We start from the raw sequence: 15,133 nt of genomic DNA on the forward strand, positions 1-15,133 counted from the left end.
AGCTGCCACACACTTCTACAGCAATTTTGAATCATAATCATAGAGTCATTCAGGTTGGAAAAGACCACTAAAACTGTCTCGTGCAACTTGCTGTCAGCTCACACTGTTTCCTTTACAAACTGCCGTGCAGGTTTAAAACCAGCAGGAAAACTTAGCAAAGCACCCACTTTCCATCCATATATACTGGCTACTGAAATCTTTAGCATCTTGGTTTCCATGTCCCAGCCTCTGAACAAGCTGTAGAGCTTTGGTGATTGCCAGCTGAGGGCCGAAATAAGTAAGGGGTTTTGGCAAAGGAAAGAAGGCCAATGCCTTAGTTAATAGCAGAAAGGGCTGTGATAATTACAAGCTCTCCCACTACACATAGATGTAGCTGAGCAAATGGTCAGGTCTCCACATTAAACAAAATGAAATTAAAGAAAAACAGAAAATAAGAACAAAAATACACCAACAGCACTCATAGAACTCCATGCGCTCAAGAGCACGGGTGTCAGGCAGCTCTGCCAAAGCCACTTGATGTACACTTGTGCACCCCCATGGACTGCTCGCTTGTGCACATCAGACAAACAAGATCCCACGATGAGAGGCTTCCCCTTTGAAGGGTTGCCTTGCTTTTGTGCTTTGCTGCCTCTACGTGTCTTTCACGAAGCTTTATTATCATTGATAATGAAGAACTAAGAGGGAAAAAAATTCTATTCAAGTATTGCATAGTCAAAAAATCACTTCCCTGGATGCTGGAAAATCAAATAGAAGACTCCAGGGCAGAAGGGCTAATTAAAAAAAAAAAAAAATCACACACACAAAATCACAAAAGCCTGCTTTGCTATGAAAACCCCTGAGGGGGGATAAAAGCTGTAGGGAAGCACACGCTTGAATAATAAGGGTCTTAATGGGTTTGGGTCCATGTCTACCAGAAAGCATCGATTTTGGATGCTTGATGAAGTTAGTTATTAGATTAGAAAAAAATGATTTAAAGAGATACTGTCCACTGAATATCATTCTGTTGGAGAAGTTTGTATTGGTGTCATAAGTAACCGCTCATTTTAATGAAAAGAGGCTGGAGTGAAAAAAAATCTTTTTGGTGCCCAGATTATTTATTTCATGCAGCTGGCAGGATCTGTGGTACATCTTAGCTTTTCCTTTCAATGTCCACTCCTTACAACCCTTGATTTGTATCCCAGTCAATCTTTGGGAAAAGGTTGCAGGGCTGCAGCAGTGGGATCAGCAGGAGGCAAGGACTGAGGTGCTCAGAAAGAGCCCATATTTTGCAGAAAGGAGGGGAGAGAAAAGACTGAGGGAAACGGGAGGTTGGGCGCCAAAGGCTCATGCATTGTCTCCTGCAAACTCGAGCTGTCTCTACAGCTGTTCCTTTCAAGAAGCCCAGCAGCCTTTGGGATTTTCTTACAGGGAATAAAAGACAAAGCTTGAGTCCCAGACTTTTTATCCAGCTTGAGGTTTCTACTTGTAAAATGGTGTCCTCTCATTTGCACCACACTCTGAGTGCTGAGCTCTAAGAACTCATTCCATATCTCAATATTTGCAGGGCTGGAAGTAGGTGGGATTCAGACTCAGGGCAAACATATTGTTTTGTTCAGAAATGGCAGATCAGAAGCGAGATAGGGCCAGTGACACACCTGAAGATATTAAGAATAGTATTCATCCAACCGTAGGCATTGCAGTGGAAATGTCTTATCTGAACTTGCTGGTTGAGCTCCCTTTGTAGTCACCGTGAAGCAGATGAGTCATCTCACCCCAGTGCAGACATCTGAAAGAGGGCAGGTGACTCATATCTTACAAGTACCCACTTCTCTTCTTGATTATAAAGGGCAGCTCTGATGAAGACATCTGATGTCAGGTGAGGTGACTCCCACCTTGACTGGCTAGACTGCCTTAGGATGCGAAATATGAAGTTAGACAAAGAATAACACATGCGGACTGATCATCACTATCTATAAGTTACCTTAACCAGTGAATTGGTGAAAAGTCTTGTGTCTGATTGCTTCCATGTTGCTGGAATGACAGCTGGGAAGGTTGTGGATTAAACACTGCATCCCGGGTTGTGTGGTTACTCAGACCAGCTGTCAGTAGTGGTCAGTTTTAGGCTGAGCATCTCTGAGAATTATGCCAACAAGTGGTATAAGTGAATATTGGCAACCCAGCAGGTTGTCTTTGAGAGGGCCAGGAAGTCACCTCCTTTCTCGGCCGCCTGATTTCAGTCCTCATGCCTCACTCACTGAGGCTATGACAGTGACAGTGAACACAGGCTCATCCATTACTGGTGAGATCCAATGGCATGGGTCACTGTGGAGCTCATCCAGAAACTCCCATTTGGTGGTGACTTACAGCCTGCTCAGGAGGCAATCTGTGTATGCAGCATTACCAGAACTCAGTCTGATTATTAATAGTAAAAAAGCGGGTTCTTTCCCAGGCTTGACGTCTAACTAGCAGTTGTCGAGTTTATTGATCTCATTACCATCCCTGCAGTAATTCCTGCATTTCAAAAGCAAACCTCTCACTTTGTCATCTACAAAGTTGTCTTTGGAAGGAATGGAGGATTCGGAGCTCACCCAAGATGACTGCATGTCTGACTCCTGTAATCTCTGCTCTCCTCCCTGGTTGTTAATCTTGGACTCTCCTTGGAGCCTAACCCAGCTCCTGCAAATGTTGCCAGGACGAGATTCTGGGTATGTGCTTCATGGACTTGTCATTAACACCAGCTGGTCTTGCAACACTTTTCTCAGTGTTACAGCCTGATCAAGATCTCAGCATCCAGTGAGGATGGATGACTGGGATTCCCAAGCAGTGTCTCTACAGCTAGTTAGCTGGAGGCAAAAAATAGCTAGTGGCCAATGTGGCACATTCAGAGTACCCCAAAATAGTCCTGTAGAGTGACCCAGCCAAAATAACAACTGGAAGTAGAAAACCACAGCCAGTCTGGAGAGCAGAAGAGAAGTGCTCAAAGAGAAGCAGTTGGCCTCTTTTTCAGCTATCTAAAATTCCTGCACTATGCTTGTAGGTGAGCACGTTCCTGATATTTTCATGTGTCTTAAGATGATGTATTTTCATGTGAATTCAGAAAGAGTTGGCACATTGGTTAAAATTAGCTGCAACATATCTACGAAATGGGCATGATGACAACACCCATTAATAATAATAATAGTCACACTTCCCCTGGTTTCTGAAACAAAAACCATTTATTCATTCAAATGTCTCAGGAAAAATTCTGCTGTTACCTCTCTTGATCAAGACAAAGCAGAAACTGGTGCTGAAGCTCATTACAAGTGCTGTCCCAGGTAATCACACCGCTCTACGAGCAGCAAAACAAATGAGTATTGAGTTCTGCAGATTTGTGTCCTATTTTCCCTCATCTGCCTCCAGCTATGCCCTGCGCCATACCCCAGCTTCCATATAGGTCATCTGTTAAAACACCAACATCTACGATGATACTTTTTCTGACTCCTGTGCTGAAGGGGACTAGGATTACGTAGGTCTGATCTCTAAATCACTGTTTATCCATACAGGTTGAAATTCCCTCAGTTCTGGAAGAAAGGCAGGACAAAGGGAAAGGTCACGTGCCTGCAGATGTACTCAGAGACCAGAGGAGCCCTTGTGTGTCAGACTGTCATTTTTTATGTCTGTTGGGGATGTTCAGTTGTGAAGCAAATCCTCAGGTCACTTCTTCCCTGGCAGTTGCAGAGTCCCACCTGTGTTCTGACCTCTGCAGACCTGCAGCTGAGTCCTACACTGCTCCAGTTCAGGGGCTATAAATTTTTATGAGTGCTCACAGCCAGATTGTTTGGATCATTCTTCTTGACTATGCAAGCTCCAGAACAGTGATATTATTATTTATATCCGTCAAGTCACTCGTTAATCTAAATCCTGCCCTGTAACAGAAAACATAATGCCTCCTAAGGGAGGAGGTTGCCTCTGAGTCACTGGCAGAACAGCATGTTCTCTGCTCTCATGGGCTCTCTACCATGTCTGGCTTTTACTTCCCCCTCTTTCCAGTTTCACAAGTCCTCTTTTGGATTGCAGTCATCCATCAGAGCCCTGCAAGGTGGCAAGAAATGAGCAGAAGTGTCTGGGCGTTCCTCTTACAGCTGCCAACCAGTATCAGTGTTGACTCAATGATCTGGCACTCGTTCACCCAGCCCAGCAACATGGAACATGAGTTTTGGGTATGTTTCAGCAAAGAAAATTGAAGATGCGGGATCCTTTCTTACTTTGGTAATTTGAAGGCTATTGGTCAGTTATTACTGGGCATTGCAGTATCACATGGCAATGACCTACCTAATGAGGAAAGATGATCTCAGTCTGCTTACGAGAAACAAAGTCCTTCCAGCAGCATCCAGATGCCAAAATAAGTGAGTGCATGGCAGCATCTCGCTTGTGAAGTCCTGTGTGGGAAACAGCTGTGCTGGGCCTGGATCCTGGGAATGTTCCCAAATGTGCCATGCTGTCAGCACAGGGGCAGCGCTGCCAGAGCTGAAAGCACAGCGTAGGCTGCTCATTCAGATACAGCAACCAGGCTTGAGGTCGCCTACAATGTCAAGATGCACCTCAAACCCTCTTGCTGTTGAAAGAAGAGGACACTGTGGGCCATTGCTGCTGTGCTGTGACAAGCTGATGTTCTCCTGTTAACTGTGATGAATGTCTCTAATGAACATTAGAGCTACTCCCAGTCTAGATGAAGGCAAAGAGCACGCCTGACCAGAAGCATTAGCATCACTGCTCACTTTGTGGTGAGCGGGCCATTAACTCATTTTGACACTGAGAAAATAAGACTGGGTTTGTGGGTATTTCTGTTTGTTTATTTTACTGTTTAAGTTGAAAGAACTGTAACAAGATAAAGCACTCTCCGGAAAAAAAGCTAATTGGATCTGAATAGCTTAATTGATGGAGATGGGCACCTACTTGAAGCCCTGTTTTCTCTTTTTTCTCCAGCCTATGGATTTGATGTTTCTTGCAACCTGTACAAGAAGTGAGCATGAAGTTTCCCTTTGCTGCTGAGGTAGGGTTTTGTACCAATATGAGAAGGTGTAAATTATCACCTGCAAGGCTAGAAGGAGTCACAGAGCACATGACCTGTGATACACTGCTGACATTGGTTAACTATACAATTATCAATGATTGATCAGGAACTGAGCACAGTCCCTCTGTTAGGACTGTCACTGTTCAGTCAGGCTATAAGTACATTCAAATGTCAGAAGCATATAGGAAAACATTTACCACTAAGAACTGAGGAATTTTTCTCATTTTTCACTTCTCAAAAAATTATAACGTGGCTATAACAGAGAATTCAAATATGACAAAGTGATGGACAATCAATTGAAACCGACATTTATGGTTGTCATCTGGAGCAAAAGCATTTCTCATTTAACCTACGGGAATTATTCTTGCAATTCATACTGACTTAGTGGATGTATCTACAGTTGTAGTGCTCTTGGTCACAGTTTGGAAGCTCAGCGGTGAAAGGAGGATGTTTGTGTCACATTCCTGCTGCCTGTTAGAGCAGGAAAAATATGTAGTCTAATGGGAGTAGAGGCATGGCTGTCCTCTAACCACACCTCCCATAGCCTCCAGGAATTACCCAAACTGCATAATGCTTGGCCAAGGGTAAAGCTGATATAAGTCTCAGAAAATCTAAGGAATTCACAGAGCAGTACCAGAATTCCCCATCCCTGGGAATCCTGAGGAAAGAGGCATCAGAGGAGAAAGACTGCCGCCCTAGAGAGGTGAGGGACAAGAGGCTGGGATGGATTGAGAGAGGCAGACAGAAATGCCACAAGATACATCTCTATGGAAGCTACAGGCCTTCCAGGATTTCCTTTCAGCTTGTCCTAAAGTGTGCGCTGTTAGACTGGGATGGCCAAAGGGGCAGTTAAGGTTACAACACTGATATTCATGACAGTCCTTCACGATACTAGGTAACACTCTTAATGTGAGGTATGATGTTCTGTGAAATGCAGATGTTCCATTAAGTTTCAAAGGGGTCTTCCTTCAAGGAAAGCCCTCTTCCTCTTCCATAAAGGATGCTCGTAATCCTAACAACAGCTCCATGGCCTGATCCTTCAGCACCAACAAGCTCCCTGCTGACACTATGGAGCTTCAGTTGCCAAGTCAGCTTTTGTAAAGCTCTCTACTCTCGAGGTGCTTCTGACCACGTCTGTGGTGAGGGACTGCTTTGCAGAATGGAAACAGACATGTTTGGGCACTTACACATCAATAGCTGTGACACTGACAGATTAGTTCTATCACAGTGTTGTGAAATTAGACATCATCTTAACTGTCTCGCAGGGTTTCAATTCTTTAAGTGCTCAGGGCTTATCCCCTCTATGTTGGTCTCTCTGGATATAAGGTTTAACCTGAAGATCGAGATTGCATCTCCTGTTTCAAATACACAGCACAAAAACAAGCTCCTGTGCATCAGAGCAACAGGACATCCCCTCCCATTATTTCCACTTTGACCAGAAGACAAACAAATCGATGGATGAATTTCTGCCACTTGCAGAAGTCTTCAGGGCCATCCTGGTGACTCTACTTCGATCTTCTTCTTCTTTCTATTTCAGTCATTGTGAGCTAACAGTGGAAGGAAGCACCTGAATCTCCCTGTTCAGATTTCCAGACACTATAACAAATGCCAAAGTGACATTGAACTGATGAGGTGTAATCAAGCTGTTTTAATGTTCAACTCTGTTGAAATTCTACCCTCTGCAAACAAGCTCAGAATGATTAATGCTACAGCTTTTTGGGTCAACAAACACAGCTTCTAACATACATGCAATACAACCCTGACTCCTGCTTGTCTGATTTTGTTTTTGAATCCCCTTATTCATTTCTACCAGCACCATCTGAATGCACTGATCCTGAATATCCTTAACAGAAAAAATGTGCTAATTGTGCCGTGCACTTGAAGCAACCTATCACAAAGAGGTTTTCCTTGAAATGTAAATGACCCCTTCAAATTTGTTGTCTTTCCATAAACAAATCTATTCTAATTGAGGTCATTTGTGCCAAGCGCATTTTCTGCTCTCCAGCGTGAATCCCCTGGCAAGTCTCCTCAGGCCTTCAGAGTAATCGGTAGCATCATTCTCAGTGATCAATCACAGCTCTCCTGAATGAACATAGGCTGTAGTGGCACACAGTCCCACACACCAGGGCCAGGCTAATGAGGCAGCACGAGCTAATGAGGGCTGATTTGATTGAACTCTGGAAAAAATAAATTCCCTTCTTGCTCTCCTTCAGCAAATTTGGTTTTGATAGATCCAACAGAGAACCTCTGAACCACAAATACACATCACTACAAAATTCTGCCTGCACTTCCATTGCGGTACTGTGAACATTGCCCAGGCTTTCTATTGTAATACGGAATTATAAAAATGGACAATCCATGTTGGGACAAGAAAGCCATTTGTATGTATACAGAAAGGCACTCAAGGCACCCTTTTAAGTACAGTTGAAATTGCCAAGAGGTAAGCACATCCTAGCTCCTGTTTTAGATAGAAAGAGATCTAAACTCTCTGGGGCTGAGTGTGCTTTTCCTGTAAAAATATGCATTTTTTATAAAGGACATTGTTCCTTGCACCCTCTGGGAAATAAACAAACATTGCCACAAATACTAAATATTTCCAGCTACATCATTCTGTCTTAACCCATACACTAAAAAGAAAAAATCATAGAATTATAGAATCATTAAGATTGGAAAAGGCCACTAAGATCACCTACTCCAGCCATCAGTCCATCACCTCCATGCCAGCTAGCCATGTCCCTAAGTCACAGAGTTGTTGTGAATTGTAGCTGATGGATTATCTGTGCCTAACGTTGCTGCTGCTAGATGAAAATACAAAGAGAAACAGTAAACTGCACCCCTGCGGATGATGCCACTAGGCTGAATAATTAGGATTGCACTGTGCAAATCTTGCTGTCATGTTGGATCAGAGAAGGCAGTTACACTGAGCTTCTTAAAACCTGCACAGGGCTAACAAACTACAGCTCCACAGCACCAAAATGTAGAATCCAGTCTTGTTTTCTCTCCTTTTATTTCATTAACACAAAGTTCTCTTGCAATGAATGTCTGCAAACACCATTGTCACACCTGGCAATCACACTGGCAACGGGGATAAAGGGATTTAAGAGAGAAATGGAGCCTGAAGGGGACAGCCAGCTAACCAGGAGTTGTACAGAGCATTCCCAGCAGATATTTACTTCCCAGAGTAAACAGAAAGTCTCGGAAAGCAGGAGGTAACTTAGCACAGCCTTGAAGCTCCTCTGCTTTGCCCTAGAGGGCTGGAAAGTGCAAAGGTAGAGCTTTTCCTTTAACCTAGGTCCAGGGACCTGGCTCGGTAAGAACTGAGCCTAGTTTTTGCTTACATTAAGCCTGATTAATAAATGCATATAAGTTATTTTGCAAATTTGCACTCACACAGAGATTAACGCAATCCAACAGTGACAAAAGTAAGCAAATCAAACTCTTCCTCAGCAACCATTAAAGCTACTGCCTTTCAAATGTAAAATGTAGGACTATGTTTGAGTATATACAAAAATAGGTGCTGTGTCTGTAAAATGTACATTTGCATAAAAGCCAGCTCCTTTTCTGAGAGCTGTCACAACAGGAAACTTCTAAAATAAAACCACAGCAATTAAATACTTTAAAGATCTAATTTGTATGAATCTTCTTCAAAAATACATGTATGTGGAAGGAGAAGGCAACTGACCATTAAAGTACAAGCCATGAGCTCACTGTGGAAAAAAAGATATTTTTAGTCAAATAAAAAAAAAAATGTTTTCTATTCAAGGCTTCATATCATGCTGTATTAAATTATAAGACTGTAAACTGGTTCTGATTTGAGAAGAAATGGCATTGCAAGATGCGATGTGTCAGAAATGTAATTGTATATTGCACGCTGATGCTCTGCTTGTCTTCATTTTGTTGGAGGCTGACCAAACTAGGAAGCTCATCATAGCCGGGATAATTTTAACCCTCAAGAGTCCAGTCCCACAGCTCTTAAACACAGAATTAATATTTTTCCCGTGTCATCAATACAGCAACTTTTGTTAGTTAAGAATTTACAGGTGATAAATCCCCCAAAGTATAGTTACAGCCACTGGGGCTGGAAGGGAGCTCTCTCTCTGAAAATTAGACTGTAAGGATCAAACCTGCAAAAACATTAGGGGCTGAGGTTGCCCAGAGAAGCTGTGGTGCCCCATGCCTGGAGGTGCTCGAGGCCAGGCTGGATGGGGCCCTGGGCAGCCTGATCTGGTGGGTGGCAGCCCTGCCCACAGCAGGGGGTTGGAACTGGATGGGCTTTAAGGTCTCTTCCAACCATTCTATGATTCTATGATTGATTCTATGACAAAAATAATCTTTTGAGAGTCCTCCCCACTGTGAAGGGAATGTTAATGGCGAGGAGGTTGTGCAGCTAAACACACGCTGAGAATCTGGCTCTGAATGCTGATTGTGCCAATTCCCACATTGCCACATCAATGCCAGGAAAATTACTGACCCTTCACTGAATCTCTTCCCTTCCCATCCTCCAGGGAATGTACTTGTTCCTAACATGCATCTAACCTCTCGTGTGAGACAACAGCCTCCTTTTCTTGCAGTGTCACTGACTTCTCCTGTGCCATAATGGCCAAAGCCTGCTGTTCAGGCAGTGGAACATTGTGAAGTGCTAACAAAATCTGGTCATGTAGGAAGGGCATTCCTTTTACCTGAATTTGGATAGGCTTGTATGCATAAGCTGTACTGCTTCAGCCATTCCAACACAAACTGGCATTGTCAACCTAGAGAGAACATATAGGGTAGGCATTTATGCTGCACTGAAGAGCACTGAAAAAGAAATACCTCTATTAGCTTTGTAGGTTATCCCTTTTCACTGCCAAAACAGAAAAATAACTCCTGAATGACTTACCTACAGTAACAGTGACTTCTGTTTGCAGAATAGATACCTGGTGAGCTCATATCTTGGAGGTCTGAGGGTTACAAGACAATGCTGGAAAACTAGCAGACCTGAGAGATCCTCACCGTGCCAACAAAACCTCACCAGCTGTCTATATTGTTCAGAAATAAGGCTATCTCCTAACTAGAAACTCAAAGCTTTAACTCATCATGCCCTGCTTCTGAATGTCAGTGCTCAGGAATGGAACTCTTCAGGAGAAATAGACTCATAGAATCATTAAGGTTGGAAAAGACCACTAAGATCAGCTAGTCCAACCATCAACCCATCACCACCATGCCCAGTAACCACATCCCTCACTGCCATGTCTACATATTTGTGAAAGCCTCCAGACAATGATTCCACCACCAGCCTGGGCAGCCAGAAAAGCCAGTTCTTGATTCCAAAGCACTACTACTTACTGAAAGAAAAGTGAATGATTATTCTGAGTAGGTGACAAATCCAAAAGCAACAAGAAAAAAGAAAGAAAACTAATAATAAAGCTCAGCAGTTCACTCAACAAATGTCCTAGAGGGCTTACTGAGATTAGATGATGAATGCATGAACTTTTTTTTGATCCTGTACTTATTTCAACCTCTACTTCAACTCTAAGCTCTTCTTACTAACCCATAATATAGCTGTTTATTTAGTGTTGTCTGTCAGGCTAAAAGGCATTTGATGGTGGATAAAAGATTGAATGAAAAATTCAAGAGATAGCAAACTGAGAGAAGAATTCACCAAGTGAATCACTTCGAGAACAGCGAGCCTTCCAGCTAGCCCAAGACTCCTTCTGTCCATATACCTGAAAGTCTAATGTAGCTGGTCATGACTGCGAAACATTGACTATGGAGGGATTTTGACTTGCAGAGATTCAGTACCAGGAGTTGGAGGGAAAGAAAACCACATGGTCTACTCTTCTACCGAAATCAGGTTGTCAAGGGAAAATATGACAGAAACATGCAAAACCTCATGAGACCTCTGGTTCCCTACCAATGGCTTTGTGCTTTCAGCTGATACTGTTCTGAAAGTCATCTGCTGTATGTCCATTTGGGTCTGCATGCTATATCTGATACAGAATGGAATTTTTAGATTCTGTAAAGTATGTTATGAGGGGAAAATAAACAGCATGGAAAGCACCACTGTCCAGCTTAAACAGACTTAATAAATATATTTCTCCAAGTTTTCAGCTGGTCTTTCTAGCTTGCTTCATTGACTTCATAGTGGAGTTATCCCAGCCTACAGTAGCTGAGGATATAGCCCACCAGATTACACATTGCCATGTGAAAATGCTTAGTGGTACAGTTTATTTTCTCATTTGTAGACCCTGCCAACTGGCACAGCCCTCCTATGTCTTTCTTCATTTGCTGTCCTCAAAAAACATCTTTTGTGTTGTCTGTAGACATTTCACTTTTCCTTTGCCAAATATTAGCTTTCTGACTGAACACTTCCTTTGATTCCTTTTGAAATATCTTCACAACTTTACCTTTCTCCCAACACAATGCCCTTTGATTTCTATTAAGCAATGTTGTATTGTTTTTACGTGCAGTATGAGTTAAAAGAAAACAAGTTCATTTTTGTAAACATTTATGCAGCAAATGAGTTCCAGTGGTTATAAATAATAAAGAAAAACTAAATAATGCACTCCTTCCTGTGAGTCATATGTAGGTTGGCTACTTTTCTGAATTCTCCTCCTAAAAAAAGAATTTTGCCTTCACTGAGAAGACAAAAGCATGTTGTCCTATGAAGGCACCTCAGAGCTATACAGTAACGTGTGAAAAATCATGGCTGTGCCAGAATAAGGTGTTGAAACTGCAAACACTTGTGACAGATACAGAAGGCAGTCTCCCAGTGATGCTTGTAGGTCAGTCCACCCCACAAAGGCCTGTGCCCCTCTAACGAGGGCTGAAATTAGCTCCTTTAATGAATAGATAGATGATGTTGTTCCTAATGATCTAGGTGCAAAAGTGCAGGAACTCTCCTGGGCTCACTGTCCACTCTCCATTCTCTTTGACTTAAGGGACATTTAAGGTTGCCCGCTCCTTTCAAGACACAGTGGCTTTTAGCTTTTAACTTTCAGGTTTTGGACTTTAGGGCTGATAAAATGCTAGATTATAGCCTTACTCCTTCAGAATGAACGCTAACCTGCCCACCCCCTCCCCGTAGGCACACTGATGTCAGTGGGAGGACCTAAGAACTAATATTCCCTTTGCTGTGATTGAGGGTACTAGATTCTGATGTGAAATTACATCAGAAATATTTTCTTCTGTGCTTCTGTTTTTCCCATCTGTGTTCTGTGATCTAAGGAAACTGAAAAAGCTTTTCTATCATATAAACACTATCTTACCTCAACCAGTGATGCATAGGGTACCCATACCAAACTACAACCTGACCTTCAGCAAGCCTGCAATAACTGACTCTCATGGCTGTATTCTCATGGCTTCCAGGATCTTGCATACTACTCTGGAAGACAGGTTGGACAAATAATGGTCATTCTGCCAAAGATCATTCATTTATTTATTGTTCCTGGAACATCCAGTCATCCTGAAAGACTTCTTCCAGGACTCCTGAAAGAAGGCAACTTTACTGGTGTGGCTATGCCGTGTTCTACCTCAGGTACAGCAGCTCTTTGGAAAGATGTAACTCACTGGTCATGTCAGTCAGTACTGTTTGCTGCTCCCTGTCTGGTCTTTTCTGCTTTTTGGGTCTCTTGTCCCCCCCAGGAACAATATGGGAATGACCACAGGTCCCTATCCATGACCAGAGTGCTATGGTACAGGGCAGTGAATCAACAGTCAATTCTCAGACAGCTTCACAGCACTGCTCTGACCAAAGATGGTAAGGCCCAGCACAGGGAATTACTTGAACCTTCCACTCCCATGGCAGTGGTGGTTGGTCCTCAAGGTGTTTTAAGACCAAGCCCATTTCTAGGATATTATGTAAGGCTTGGATCACTTAGTGTGAATAAACAGTGACTCAAAAATAAACTGTGAATGTGGTGTGCGGGGTAGATGACTTCTAGCAGCAAACAAAGCAGACTTTTGATATTGAGACAAGGTGTTTCTCCCCTGGAGGATGTCATTTGATTCAGTCTACGCTGGTAAAACTATTAGAGAAGACAAAATATACTGCAAAAGATTAAGAGCTAAAAAAACATTTAAGCACAAAAGCAGGGATGGTGTTGAGGCCATACAGAGAGAGCACTTCTTTTTTGCTTGTAAACACAGCACTGGTAGTTTAACTGAATGAAATGGAAACAAGTGCATAATCATAGAATCATAGAATCATAGAATCATAGAATCATAGAATCACCAAGGTTGGAAAAGACCTAAAAGATCACCCAGTCCAACCGTTCACCTATTCCCAATAGCTCCCACTAAACCATGTCCCTCAACACAACATCCAGCCTTTCCTTGAACACCCCCAGGGTCGGTGACTCCACCACCTCCCTGGGCATCCATTGCAGTGCCTGACCACCCTTTCTGAAAAGTAATACTTCCTCATGTCCTCCTAATGAAGAAGGAGGAGCTGGGGCTGACTTTGGTGACTTCCTAATAACTGCCTGGCAAGCTGGCATAGCTGATCACTAAATGCCATCAATCTTTTGCAGACCACAGTCAAGGAGTAAAGAGGACACAGTTCACTCAGTTGGGCATGCTTGCAGAGCTCTGAATGCTTGAGGCTTTCCAAAAAACACTGCTTTTCCTCTTCTCATCTCAGCATCTTTTCACCTCTGTTTTCTTCTAGACTCTGAAACTTATTTGCCAGTCTAGTTCTTACTAACTTCACGGTGTTAACCAAGAAGCAGAACTTCAGCTAGTTTTGATTTTATTTATTTAGTTATTTTAACGTAGAGGAAATACATTCTAAGGATTTCTGGTAGTTTTTGATCTCTTCCTTCCAATGCTGAACTTTGTACTGGGTGAAACAGAAAAAAAAACAGAAAAAAAAAAAAAAAAAAAAAAAAAAAAAAAAAAAAAACCCAGAAAAAACCCCACAACAAATCTGCCTTGGGAAAAAAAATCAGTATTGGCTGGCTCTGTGCCTTGATCCTATGACATATTTCACCTCCATATAGTATAGTATAGTATAGTGCCTTGATCCTATGACATATTTCACCTCCATATAGTATAGTATAGTATAGTATCTTGTGATTGGAAGACTCATGGAAATGCAATCAAATTATTCTAGTGTATATGCAATTCACACTCTTATAGCCAGCTATGGGCATCCCACAGAAATAAATCAAATAAATCTGTACAATGGGAGAAATTCATTTTACTCCGAAGATATGCAGAGCTGACAAAATATGTCTGAGACCTCTACTAAATTAATGTATCATGCATGGCAAACAGCTTGGAGAAACAATAACAATCAATACATTGAAGACAAAATATCCAAACCAGAGTGGTAAATTTAAGTGTCCCTAAAGCCACGACACTTATGCAGCAAGTCTGACAGGCCTGTAGAGCTTTTATGGATGCAGCCTTGTCATACCTGAGATTTTCACAACCTTCCTTAACAGGCTTACTGTAAGATCAGGAAGATGTCAGTAAAGGGAAGAACAGGAGAGTGCTTCCAAGCAAAGGTGGAAGGCAGTCCCATCTTATATCCTACCAAGCTGCTGTGGACTTTCAGTTTGAAATATACAGCCTCACTCCCAGTCATGAATATGTGTGCATCTGAATGTTTCAGAAGACCTACAAGCTCACCTTATTGGAGTTGCATAGCTCTAGCTTGCTGTATGATCCTTGAAACACTGGTCAGCTTGTTTTGCCAGTAAAACACATAGAATCACCACATGGAATTTAAATTTCCACTAAAGAACAAAAATGCACCTACCCATTGTGGTTGTTCAGTAAATCTGCCTAGCAGGACCCAACTGTGCAGTGTTTCCTTTCTTGAGCCTGAAAAGAGCCTGAAACAATACCCATCAGAGAGGTAAACTGCCCAAACTGCTTGTTTCAATTCAGGCTTTGACTCAAAACCCTACTGACACCATTATAGCTGTCAACATTTGATACACAATACACGAATATATTTTAGCAGATGGAGAGGAATGGAAATAAAGCCAACATGCCGTTGAGGCTCAGTTCAGAATTACTGGGAGGAAGAGAACTGGAAGAGGAGGGGTGCCAAGAAGGAAGTAGAGCAGAAACAGAGAAAGGAAGATAGGAAGGGAGGAAAAATCACTGCTGCCC

Source organism: Centrocercus urophasianus, unplaced genomic scaffold (assembly GCF_019232065.1).
Source record: "Centrocercus urophasianus isolate 14NV4802_14NV808 unplaced genomic scaffold, USGS_Curo_1.0 seq_16, whole genome shotgun sequence".
In the NCBI taxonomy this organism is placed as follows: Eukaryota; Metazoa; Chordata; class Aves; order Galliformes; family Phasianidae; genus Centrocercus; species Centrocercus urophasianus.